The sequence below is a fragment of the Phodopus roborovskii genome, unplaced genomic scaffold (assembly GCF_943737965.1).
Source record: "Phodopus roborovskii unplaced genomic scaffold, PHOROB, whole genome shotgun sequence".
NCBI classification, from domain to species: Eukaryota; Metazoa; Chordata; class Mammalia; order Rodentia; family Cricetidae; genus Phodopus; species Phodopus roborovskii.
In genome coordinates, this window is record NW_026126578.1 from 12075391 (window position 1) to 12088095 (window position 12705).

The 12705-nt window shown below is 36.6% G+C and overlaps 1 protein-coding gene across 21 annotated transcripts in view; it reads right to left on the reverse strand.

Annotated features, from left to right (window-relative positions):
- The window catches only part of Wnk1 (WNK lysine deficient protein kinase 1), a 124688-nt gene that overhangs the window by 88159 nt on the left and 23824 nt on the right, over window positions 1–12705 (reverse strand). The gene's annotated exons all lie outside the window — the stretch shown is intronic.

The window sequence follows — 12705 nt, forward strand, 5'->3', positions numbered from 1 at the left end:
TATAAATTCATTTGCTACTTTCCAAATCAGTCAGCTATTGTTAGAAATAGGCAATTAATGTCATAGAACAATCATGGGTATTTTGAAGGTAAAAATATTAAATAATAAATATAGTTCTATCTTTGCACTAATTAGAACTTTCTTTATGACTATACTGCATATCCCAACAAAACTTATCAGAATCAAGCAATCTAGTAAGTATCTTCAAGTGTTTCAAGTTCTTGTGCCTTTATAGGAATTAATTTACTTCCTATCTGAGATGAAGAATGGAAGCAGTATCTAATTTGTGTTTATACTTTAACAAGATCCATATAGACAATGTGTTGATTGTTCTGTTTATTAAAATGGGAATTATCTCTAGCCACACACTCTCAGAATAGATACTTTAATGAAATATTTCCAGTAAAACTAAAATGTGATTTAATATTCCAGTATTTTTGCAAAACTAAATGATTTCATATTACATACCTAATTTACAAAGTCCTCTGTGTAACTAAGTGGCTCCTCCTTTCTACTCCCTACCCTTGAATAAACACTATCTTGAATTTAGATATGATTTTTACATTCTGTAAAAAAAATCTGAACGTACTGTAACTTATATTTCCTACTCAGGAATCTTTTAGGCACTTCCTTATTTGTTGCTTCTCCAAAACCACAATTAAGGTTTCGCTGTTAACCTTCTTGGGCTTGCATATATAACTATTTACAGGACACTAGGTTTTTCGTTTTGTTTTATTTAGACAGGATCTCTCTACATGGCCCTGGCTGCTCTGGGACTAACAAGCCTGGCCATTGAACTCATAAATATGCACCTGCCTCTGCCTCTGAGTGCTAGGATTAAAGGCATGGGCCACAAAGCCCAGCAGGGTACTGTTTCTTGTAGGACTCACAAACTTCCTTAAGATTTATATAAACTTCCAGGACTGGAGAGATAGCTCAGTAGTTAAAGAGCAGTTAGCTCATCAGTTAAGAGCAATTGTTGGTCTTGAAGAAGACCCAGGTTCGGTTTCCAACACCAGCATGATAGAGCACAAACATCCATGATTCCAGACAAGGGAATATAACACACCTTCTTCTGACCTCCCTTGGCACCATGCATGTATGTGATGTACATACATAAAGACAAAACACACGCATTAAAAAAAAACTAAAGTATTTCTAAAGATGTATTATAAACTTACACAAGAAATATTAATTTTCACTAACTTCAAATTAAAAGATTTTTTGGGTTTTTTTTTTTTTTTTTTTTTTTGCTTGTTGTTTTGTTTTGTTTTTGAGACAGGGTTTCTCTGTGTAGCCCTGGCTATCCTGGAACTGAGTCTGTAGACCAGACTCGCCTGGAACTCAGAGATCCTCCTGCCTCTGCCTCTGGGATTAAAGGCATGGGCCACCAATGCCAGCTTAAAATTTACCATTTATTTATGAATGCAAACATTGAACAGTATTTTGCATTACCTGCAATTTTTATCACCAACAGACTTAATCAAATAACAAATGATTATATGTATCTTCCAAAATGCCACTCAGATTAATCACTACTTGGAAATCATGGTAGCTATTAGACCTTGCACTAGATTGTAGAATTCATTAATGACGTATACAATGCCACTTAAAAATAATAGTTTGGATAACTAAAACAATTTCTTTTCTGCTCTTATGTGCTTCTGTTATGATCTACATGATTCATATTGAAATAGTGCACATCTTTAATCCCAGCATTCAGGAGGCAGAGACAGGAGGATCTCTTGAGTTCGAGGCCTGTCTGGTCTACAAAGCAAGTTCTAGGACAGCCAGGGCTGTTAAACAGAGAAACCCTGGCTCGGAGAAAAAGAAATAGGAAAAAGCATGCATGTGTACATGTGAAACTTACCTTTATTGTCTCTCACTACCCATGGCTTTCTTTTGTTTCCTGATTCTTAGATAAATCACTATCTTCACTAAATTTCTTTTCAGTTATTATAACACATCCTTGCTTATTATGTTGTTATTTCTATCATTATTAATTGGACTTTAGGGAGGCAAGGATAAAAAAAAAAAAAAAAAACATGTGCCAGGGTCTTACTCTGCCCCAGATATAAGGGAGAGAGAGATGAGATGACCATAAACCAAATGCTTCCAAATGAAAATACAAGTGAGTCTGAAATTTAGATAGCAGAAGAGGGCTAATACATGGACATCCACAAAGAATATAAAACATAGTTCAGGCTAGGATGGTGGTGGCATGCCTACAATCTCAGCACTAAGTCTGAGGTCAGACTGGGTAATGATACCCTGTTTCCCTCCAAAATACAAAATAAACAAACCACCTCCAAACCAAAGCACAGCAGAATAGCGAGAAAAACCCTATAGGGTCAAGCAGCCAGACTCAAAAGAATCTATGGGGAAGTTTGAGAAAGGAAAACAAATCATAACTCCTATTTACTACTCTTCTCACTGGAATAAAAAACAAATCTAAGGGCTAAAGAGATGGCTCAGCAAGTAAATGCACTTGCCCCACAAGACAGATATGGCCTGAGTTCAATCCCTAGTGTTTACATGGTGGAAGGAGGGAACTAACTCCTGAAAGATGTCATCTGACTTGGAGCTTACACTTAAAACACAATGCACGTGGTGATACCTACAAATAACCCCAGCACTTGTGAGGTTCAGAGGAGCCTCAGCCTATATGCTACTAGTATGTCAGACCCAAACTCAAAAGTACACAAAGCTAAGAGAAAAGGGCCAGGGATTTGGGTCAGATAGGAGGGAATATGATCATACTAAAGAATTTATTAAGAAGAGTGTTTTCTATCCATTTTTTTCCTACCAAACCCAATGCCTGGAAGAGAGGGTCATCTTCCCTCATTCACCAGTGACCCTATACATTTGAATGAATCATAATAATCAGTTTAATTACAACAGTTCCCTCTAGCCTCCACTGCATTCCTGCTTCATGAGCAAGCAAGTTTTTCCACATCCTCTTTGGAACTTCCTCCTTAGAATCTTGCTCTCTCTCTAATTTTTCATTGTAAGACTGGCAAAAACATTATTTCACTGAGCTAGTGAGATAGCTCAATATAAGCACTTGCCACCAGGTCTTTGATAACCTGTGACCTGAATGATGGAAGGAGAAAACTGGAATCCCCAAGTTTTCCTTCCACCTTAACACATCACACACATATCCAAGCTCCAAATTTTAAAAAAAGAAAAAATTCAAGTAATAAATTTTTAAAGTACTGTTTAAAAATACCAAACTCTCACAAATTTTTGCACTTTCATTTCAACTCCCCAGCAAAAGGCTGTGCCCCTTTATCCACAAAAAGTCACCTAATCTGTCCACTACAGTTATTGCATTATTGATTGTCTCTGAGTATGAACTTTCCAATCAAGGCACAAGTCAAAGTAACTGAAGTTAGTTGATTGAGGAAGGCAGTATTATTTCTCATTTAGTATTTGATTTCAGTACATTTTCATTTCATATTAGATCAAGTTTTCATTGTACTACCATCACATCGGTATTTCATTTTGGTCTTTTTAACTGATACTGAGGAGGCTAAGTTAGGAGGACAGCGTTCAAAGCCAGTCTGACCTTATGAATATGAAAGAAAAAAAGAAGCAGTGAAAGATGGGAGAGTCTGCCTATGTTATTCAGGCTAATCTTTAACTCCTAGGCTCAAGTGACCTCCTGTCTCAGCCACCAAAGTAGCAGGACTACAGGTGTATGCAACTGCACCTGATTTACTTTATTACCAGACACGGTGGCTCATTACCTGTAATACTAGTACTTGGAAGGCTGAGGCAGGAAGATCATAAGTTTGACACTAATTGGATTACAGATATATCTGGTTACAAGGTAGCCTGAGCGACAGAGTGAGAGAACGAACGAACGAACGAACGAACGAACACACACACACACACACCCTTTAGAGTCTCAGTTCACTGTCATTTTTACCTAGGGTAGCAGGGATCTAATCTTGCCAAAGGTTTTCACTGCTGCCATTAGTTTTGCTATATGATTATGACACTAAATAATGAAGGTAATTTAAGCTGCAAGTTGTCTGTTGAAATCCCATATATCCCGTTTCTGTGGACAAATTCTAAGCTTACTTACTTTTGGTGACTCAGATGGTAACATCCTAGCCGTGACTCTTATGCAATAAACTTAAATCTGAACCTTATTTGTATGTGACTGCATGTACCTGGTTATAATTCTAAGGATGTACTTTATTCAGCTGATATGCAACAAGTTTGCTTCTTAGTCTGATTTTCTTGTCATTTGTTCTCATTCTCTAGCTTGTTTCTCTACAACTTTATCACATTAGTAATGGAAGTCTTATGGGAAAAAGCAGGGGTGACTTCTCTTACCTAAAAGATCTTCCAACTCACCTTCCCAGTCCCAGAGACTCCTATCTTCCCTAGTCCCTAACCCTGGCTCTATTCAGACTGCTTCTGGGCAAAAAAAACCAACAGACCCTTCCATGTCAGATCTCCAATAGAAAGAAATCTTCAGTTGCATTACTCAGAATACAAGGGAAATAGGTGATTTGAGCAGGTATCCTCCCATAATCTGAACCAACAGTGGGGACAATAGGTGGCATTCCAAAGAATTCCCTATTAAGGTATATTCTAAATAACTGAAATAAATTTAAACTGAATATACTAACAAAAAAAAATCTTTTGCCATATACCTACAATATCAACTTCAAACTTGGAAATCTGAGTCTTCAATGATTCATTAAACTATAATGCTATTATTACCATTAAGACTTTATTTGTAAAAAGTTAAGAAAATGGCAAGAGCACCTCATGTCCTCATCTTCTTTTTTTTTTTTTTTTTTTTTTTTTTTTAAGATTTTATTTATTTATTATATATCCAGTGCTCTACCAGGGCACCAGATCTTATTTTAGATGGCTGTGAGCCACCATGTGGTTGCTGGGAATTGAACTTATGACCTCTGGAAGAGCAGCCAGTGCTCTTAACCTCTGAGCCATCTCTCCACACCCCTCATGTCCTCATCTTAATGGCCTGGTATGGGATCTAAAGATGAGATATGGCTGCTATATGCTAACACTGCCATCTTAGAAGATCTTCTGTTGGGTGTTGGTGGTGCACACCTTTAATTCCAGCACTTGGGAGGCAGAGGCAGGCAGATCTCAGTTAGTTCAAGGCCAGCCTGGTCTACAGAATGAGTTCCAAGACAGCCAGGAAGGACTGTTACTCAGAGAAACCCTGTCTCAAAAAACAAAAAAGATCCTCTTCTAATAGCATTTATGATATAGTCATTCTAAACATTCCTCAATTCATATACTTGCTAAGGGGGAAACTCCAAGGATCTCATGGACTGTTTTTAATTCAGAGACACAAGGAACAGCAAGTCTTTATGGAAATAATCCCAATTTATATCACTTTTGGAGAGTTGAAAGACCATAAAATCTGTCAGTACGCCTATCTAAGATAGGAGTAGGACTGGACTAGTACCAGACAAACAGAAATTGTGCTCTGTAAGACAGGCCAGATAGGAAAGGAGGAACCATTAGAGTACATTCTCTTTTCTATGACAGATCTGGTCCTTTGTAATGAAACCATGACTCTCATTATAAATTTATAGAGGATGCTTTAAGATTCACTTTATTTAACTGGAAGATTTACAGACCTTACTGTCACTTTACATTAGAAAAACAACAAGGAAGGATTATGTGGGCAACTTAGCAGCATGCTAATGCCACAGTAATGTTTGCAAAGTTTGGCATTTACAAAGTTAGGGAAATTCTACCCCAGATACCTTTATAGGAAATACAAGTGACCATATTATTTGCCTTAAAGAAGGAATGAGAAGGCATGTTAACCAAGCCTGTTAATTATGATAAAGTTTGTAAAATTACTTAAAACAAGGATAAAATTCTGTCCTCTTCCCTGGATTGCTACTTGAGGCCCTTTAAAAATACACTAACAAAAGAGCCCTGAGTCACCAGAAGGAAAGGGCCTTCCTAGACAAATATTTTGTATCTTCCTCTGGCCCAGATATCACATAAGGCCAAAATGGGACCCCAATGCCCAACAAACAGACACATAGCGGTTTTAGAATCATTAATAATAGAGTTAAGATAAAAGAGTTCTTTGGGCAAAAGGCCCAAAGAAATAAACTAAAGGTTGAATGCCTGTTGTGAACCCTCTGCCACTCTGGGGATGTCCACCAACAGAAAATAAGGTTACAGGAAGGTCCTGGAGAGAGCTATCACCCAGCCAATCACCTGAAAATCCAGATATGCAAATAAAAGGGACAGTGGGAGAAAATGAATGAATGAATGAATAAATAAATAAATCCAATCCCAACAATTCCTGCACTGGTAGAGAATGTCTCCAGTTCTAAAACAAGTACAAAGACAGAAAAATATCTTGAGAACTAAAGGACTGTAGATCCTTTTACCCAGGAATCCAGCCTCCAGCAAGCAAAGAAGAAAGAATTTCAGAACAATTAACAACTACTTAAGGCCCTTCTTACTTGCTGTCCAGCTATAAACCTGAAAGTTTCTAGGAATCACCAGAAACCCCATTTACAGAGAAAGGATATGTACTAAGCTCCTTGTGCAACTCCAGTGGTTTTTGGTTTTACCTTATCAGATTAGAACTCTGCTCAAAGCATTTCCAGAGCCATCCTATAATCTGACTTCCCATGATTTTCCCACAAAGATTTTTCTAGAAACTTTGAGACGTTAACTTTAACTGGTACACAGGGCTAACACTAACACAACTAATTGTGACACTCTCAAATAAAGTCCATTGTTTTTATTTTTATAGATTTATTTATTTATTATGTATTCAGTATTTTGCCTGCATGTATGCCCACAGGCCAGAAGAGGACACCATGTAGTTGCTGGGAATTAACTCAGGACCTCTGGGAGAGAAGCCAGTGCTCTTAATGGCTGAGCCACCTCTCTAGTTTCAAGAAGCTCATTCTATGTTTGAGTATGTCTTACTTTCTATGACTTGGAGAAACCCACACCTATGTTCTCAGAGGAGTATCTTTCTTTTTCACATAACACTTAATGCTTCAGTCTTACTAAAATATCTTTAAGGCCAGCAAGATGGGTGATACACTTGCCATATAAGCTGAGTTCATTCCCTAGATTCCACATCTTAAGTAGAACCAATTCCAAAGTTTGTTCTCTGACCTCCATGTGCATGCAAGCAGTGGATACGTACATATATGCACATGGGTGCCCATGTACATACATACTTTATTTTGAAGAAATAATTAAAAACTCTCCAATTCTGCTTATCATATCAGCTAGGCCTGGAATTTTCTGCATCAAAACTAGGAATGAATCATGGCTGAACCTGAGTCAAGGTCCTTAAGCTTAGGGGAACTATGCTAGGGTGACATTATGGAGGTGGGTCTCAATGTTCTTAACACTGATAGTCCCAGAGGAAACTAAGGTTACCTCAAATTCTGATGCCCCAGGACAACTGAAGAGACCAAAGGTACTCTCATTTTCCCTACAGAACAGAACAGAACAGCTTATCATCACTACCATATCAAACAATTCTAAAGGAGACTGGAGAAATAAAATTAAACTGAATCTACTTGTGAGCCAACAGTTAACCTCAAATATGTCTTTAAGAAAAAGACCACACTGTATCAGCAGTGATAGTAGATGCCTGTATACCCAGAACCATGGAGTCTTGAGGTAGGATTGTGAATGAGACCAGTGTAGGTTACTAATGAGACCCTGTCTCAAAAACAAAAACTAGGATTGGAGAGAGAGAGCTCAGTAATAAGAATGATCACTGCTCTCTTCCAGAAGACCCAAGTTTGGATCCCAATACTCACAAAGAAAGGCTCACAGAACTGGTTAACTCTAATCCCATCAGTTACTCTCATTTTTTATTGACTCATAAACTTCATCTTCCTAAAAGTTACAATACCAATGATTAGTACAATGTACCAAACATCAGCTCATTATTCTATAGAAATGCTGCCATTTAGAAAGTCCACAAGGCCTCATACCTACACACAGAAGTATAAGCAACTAAGGAATGCTTAAGAGGAGAAAGTATTTGCCACCAACTGGATATCTAATACCAAATTGTCAATCCTAAAAACATACATACAAGTAGCATTATACAGACAGAGTAGGTTATATTTAGGAATATATATGCACATACTAACAACAAACAACAAAATCTATGAATTTGAAAGACAAGGAGGAGCATATAAGAGGGTTTGGAGGGAGGAGGAAGAGGGGAATAATGCAAGTTTATTATAATCTCAAAAATAAAAGAATTTAAAAATTATTTCACTAAAAAATAGTAAGTAAAGAAAGGGGGAGTACATAGCAAGATAACTCTGGATAAAAGTGTCTGCCATGCAGCCTGGTAACATAAGTGCAATCCCTCAGACTCCCACAGTGGAAGAAATGACTCCCACAAGTTGTCCTCTCGCCTCCACATGTGTGCTATGGCACAAGAGTCCCCACTCCAGCACACTACTCTCCCTCATCCCACTACAAAGGAAATAAATTTAATTCACAAATTTACTGGACATCTCTGTTTTTGTTTGTTTTTATATCAACTTCATCCATTTGGGAGCCTTTTTACTGCCCAGAAGAAAAGTTTCAGGCCAATTCACAATTGAAACAGTAAAACTGGCTTTTATTAATTAAAATTTCCAAACCTAAAACCCATATCTTGAAAAACATTTAGTCCTCAAGTCCTTTTAATTTCTATGGTTTTCTATATTTGGTAATATCTGAAGTCATATTACTAAATTAAGACCCCTGTGATAATTCTATATATCAAAATATGGATGATATGTCTGGAATACTTTGATTAAAAAAAATTTAGGTCAATACTAGAGTCCTCCCTCCTTATCACTGTGCACCACACTCACTTAGCAAAAACCTAAGCATCTATTCCATCTTTAAAAATAAGTACCACTTAAGTTTTGTGATATAAATTAATTTCAGGGAAGTAATAGAGGAGTCTGAAACAACTGAAGTACAAATTCCAATTACTATTTACAGAAAAATTTAGGAAATCCATCATTATTCTAAATTAAGCCATAATTATTTAGGTCTGGAATATTCTCTCAGAGTACATTGTATAATAGCAATTTTAAATGACAGAAATATTAGCTATAGACATTTTATTCTTTATTTTATGTCCATGTATTTGTACCTGAGTGTAAACATCTCCCCAGCCCCTATTTTATTCTTCTTGATAATATCAGATGAGAGGCTTGTAAATGGGTAAATAACTACTAAGAAGCAAAATCACACACACTGTGCTTGCAACTTTTCAAAAAAAAAAATCTTTTTTTTTTTTTTTTTTGCATACTGAGATACAATATGAAAATCACCCTTGAAATTGTGGCCAAGCCTACAGATTAAAAGGCTAGTGCAGATTTTCTTATAACTTTCCAAAGTAGTATTTCTGAAATGAAACGGGTGGGTTGGGAGGGAGTCTACATTAGCTGAATTTTTCTCAGTAGGTAAAATATATGATAATCACAGGGAAAAGGTACAATGTTCTTTACATCTCACTGAATCTTGTAAGGTTTATTCTGAAACCATAATGGTTTCCATAATTTTTTAAATTTTCCATTAAAAATAGTAAATATAGTCTGGTTTTGCTCTTCTGTCAGCCTGTTATCACTACAGCTTATCTTTATTTTCATTCTATTTATTGCAACCTACTTATAAATAAAGATACCACTTTCTCAATATAGATGTATACTAATCCACAGGTTTTATTCATACTAAGTACCATCCACTTAATTCTCCAAATTGGATCACAAATGTATAAGTTGGGGGCCTAAATTATTTCTCTGCATTCCTCTTCGTTGAGGGAGTACCTACATAAAATCCTATATCACTATCTAAAACTTGGTTTGCAGAAAGCTTTAAGTTAATAATAATAAACTGTTACACAGAGAAACCCTGTCTCGAAAAAATATTAGTAATAAAAATGTAACAGAAATATAAAATAGCTGAACTACAAAAAGGACCTATTTCTATTTAAAAACTGCAAACCAAACTATTTTTCTCTAAATGACTTACAGTATCCAATACCCTAGAAATACACTGCCATAAATTTGAAAGTGGTGGTGTTTGTATAAGTGAAATAGCTGAGGTCAACGTGAAGACAACTAACTGAAAGGGCTGCACTGTAGCTATCCCATGTAGGAGGACCCACCACTACTGCAACTTTCTAAAGAAAGCATCAAGCAGAAAGGGGGGCTAAGGAAAGAGAAGATAGGAATGAAATGGAAAATTTCTTCAGCATCAAATGCCATACATTAAATAAAAATTAACAACTTTTTTCTTGAAGGTGTGTCATACAAGGAAAAGCCAATAAAACAGAACTAATTAAAAATCCCATGGTGTTACTGAACCTGAAGGTCATGCACAGGAGAGTAAATGTGATGGTGGCAGATACTGCAAAGCGAATGTTTCTTAATGAATTCACTGAACCCAATATCCAAAGCTGTTTTTTTGTTTGGGGAGGTGACGAGGGGGGAATCAAGAAAACGGTATAAACACTATGTGTTATGTTTCAGAAAGCATGATGAAACACTGACTTAAGGAAACAGAACAAACCAGGCAGTGGTGGCACATGCCTTTAATCCTTGAACTTGGAAGGCAAAGGCAAGCAGATCTCAGTGAGTTCAAGGCCAGCCTCGTCTACGAAGTGGGACTGTTACACAAAGAAACCCTGTCTCCAAAAAAAAAAAAACAAAACAAAAAACAAAACGGAAATAGATGCGGCAGGACTCAGTGCCCTTAGGTGGTACATACCAGTGATCCCAGTATGAAGTAGCCAAAAGTTAAGACTTAATGCCAGCATGGGCTGCACAGCAAGACTCAAAAAAAAAAAAAAAAGAACCATGGGCCTTCGGATTACATAAAATATCTTATGATTCTTCAACAAGACAATACAGGGATAGGATCAAAGAATAAACTCACAAATGTAAGTAGAAAAAAAAAAAAAAAAAAAAAACATTTAACCAAAATAGTCCAAACAGAATGTCAGGCAAGAGATTAGAGATGGTAAGCAACAGCAACCACAAGATTTCCAACAACAAAAAAAAATACTTCTCAGAAAAAAGAAAACTGAAAAAAAATCAAGAAAAAGTTCTCCGACTGAAGCATTTCTCAAAGGAAACACATATTTACAGGAGCCTATTTACCAAACCAGACTATATGTAAGAGAAAAGTTAAGACCAAAAAGAAAAGTTAAAAGTAAAAAGAGGGAAGCATTTATTATTCATTTAACTAGTTTCCAAAAGCAAATATATCCAGAAGAAAAAATACCAGGCAGTTTCCTTTCTCCTTTCTCTGTGTGCAAGTGGAGGCCTAAGAACATTGGAAGCTGTTCCTCAGGAGCTATACCTACCTTTCTTTTTAATTATTTTGAGACAAGGTCTCTCACTCATCTAGAACTAGCCAAATAGCCAGGCTGGCTGGCTAGCTGTTGAATCTCATGGACCCATTTGTCTTCACCTCCCCAGCACTGGCATTTGAAGCATGCATCACCATGCTTTATAATGCCAAAACAAACAAACAAAAAAGAGAAAGAAAAAGAGAAAGAGAAAAGCAAGATTTGAGGATCATACTCAGGCCCTAAAGCATTTTACATTCTGAACTGTCTCCCTAGCCTGATAGCAGAATGTTAAGGAAGAAAAGTGAAATTACAGAATCCAACACAAAAATGGCTTTTAAAAGCACATGCCTTTAGTCCCAGCACTTGGAAGGCAGAGGCAGGAGGATCTCTGTGAGTGTCAGGCCAGCCTGGTCTACAGAGTAAGTCTACTTGTGGGTAAGTTGAAACTCAGTCTCAACTCACCCACAAGTACTTTTCATGTGTAAACACTCACAGTTTATGTATGCATATTTCCCTTGCTAATAAGCAAGACAGCAGATATACTAATAGTTTAGGAATTATGTTTAATAAATACCTATAAATTTTAGATATATTTTTAATTTTTAAAAAGAGATAATTTGGAACAGATCTATAAGGGGGGGAACAACAACAAAAGACAATTTGTGCAGCAAACAGAATATGTAGTCCAGATTTAGGAGGGCAGAAAAGTTGCAAAAATCCCAGAGAAATTGTATATGGTATGAAAGAAATTAAAAACAAGAAAAAAAAAATGAGGTAATTAGAAGCAAATAAATCAGAAAGTAGTATAAAAATATTCTGTTTTGCTCAATTCATTTTTACTTTTAGATATTATTAAAACACAAAACAGAATGTTTAATACTAATCATCCTATCAATCTAATCTATGGATAATAGAAGGTAGACAGAAGAACTAAAGGGAAGTTGGAATTCTTCCTCTTATCAAACAGTAAAACCGCCTATGTCTGATGGAAGAATGAATAAATAAAAGTATAGCAAGGGTAGGTTACCTAAAAACTGAAAGTGATAACTGATTAATTTGTATATCACCATTAGGATACTTTTGTCTTTTTGAGACAAGGTTTCTCTGTGTAGCCCTGGGTGTCCTGGAACCAGCTCTGTAGACCAGGCTGGCCTCAAACTCACAGGGACCTGCCTGCCTCTGCTTCAGAAGGTGTGTATCAGTATCATTACCCTATCCTCGGCTAGGGCAAGTTCAAGTGTAAGAAGCAAGCATGTAGGCGACCCTAGATGTTGGTTGTCAGACACTTTCCACTTTACCTGACAGGGTCTCTCATTAGCCTGGAACTTTACCATATAGGTTGG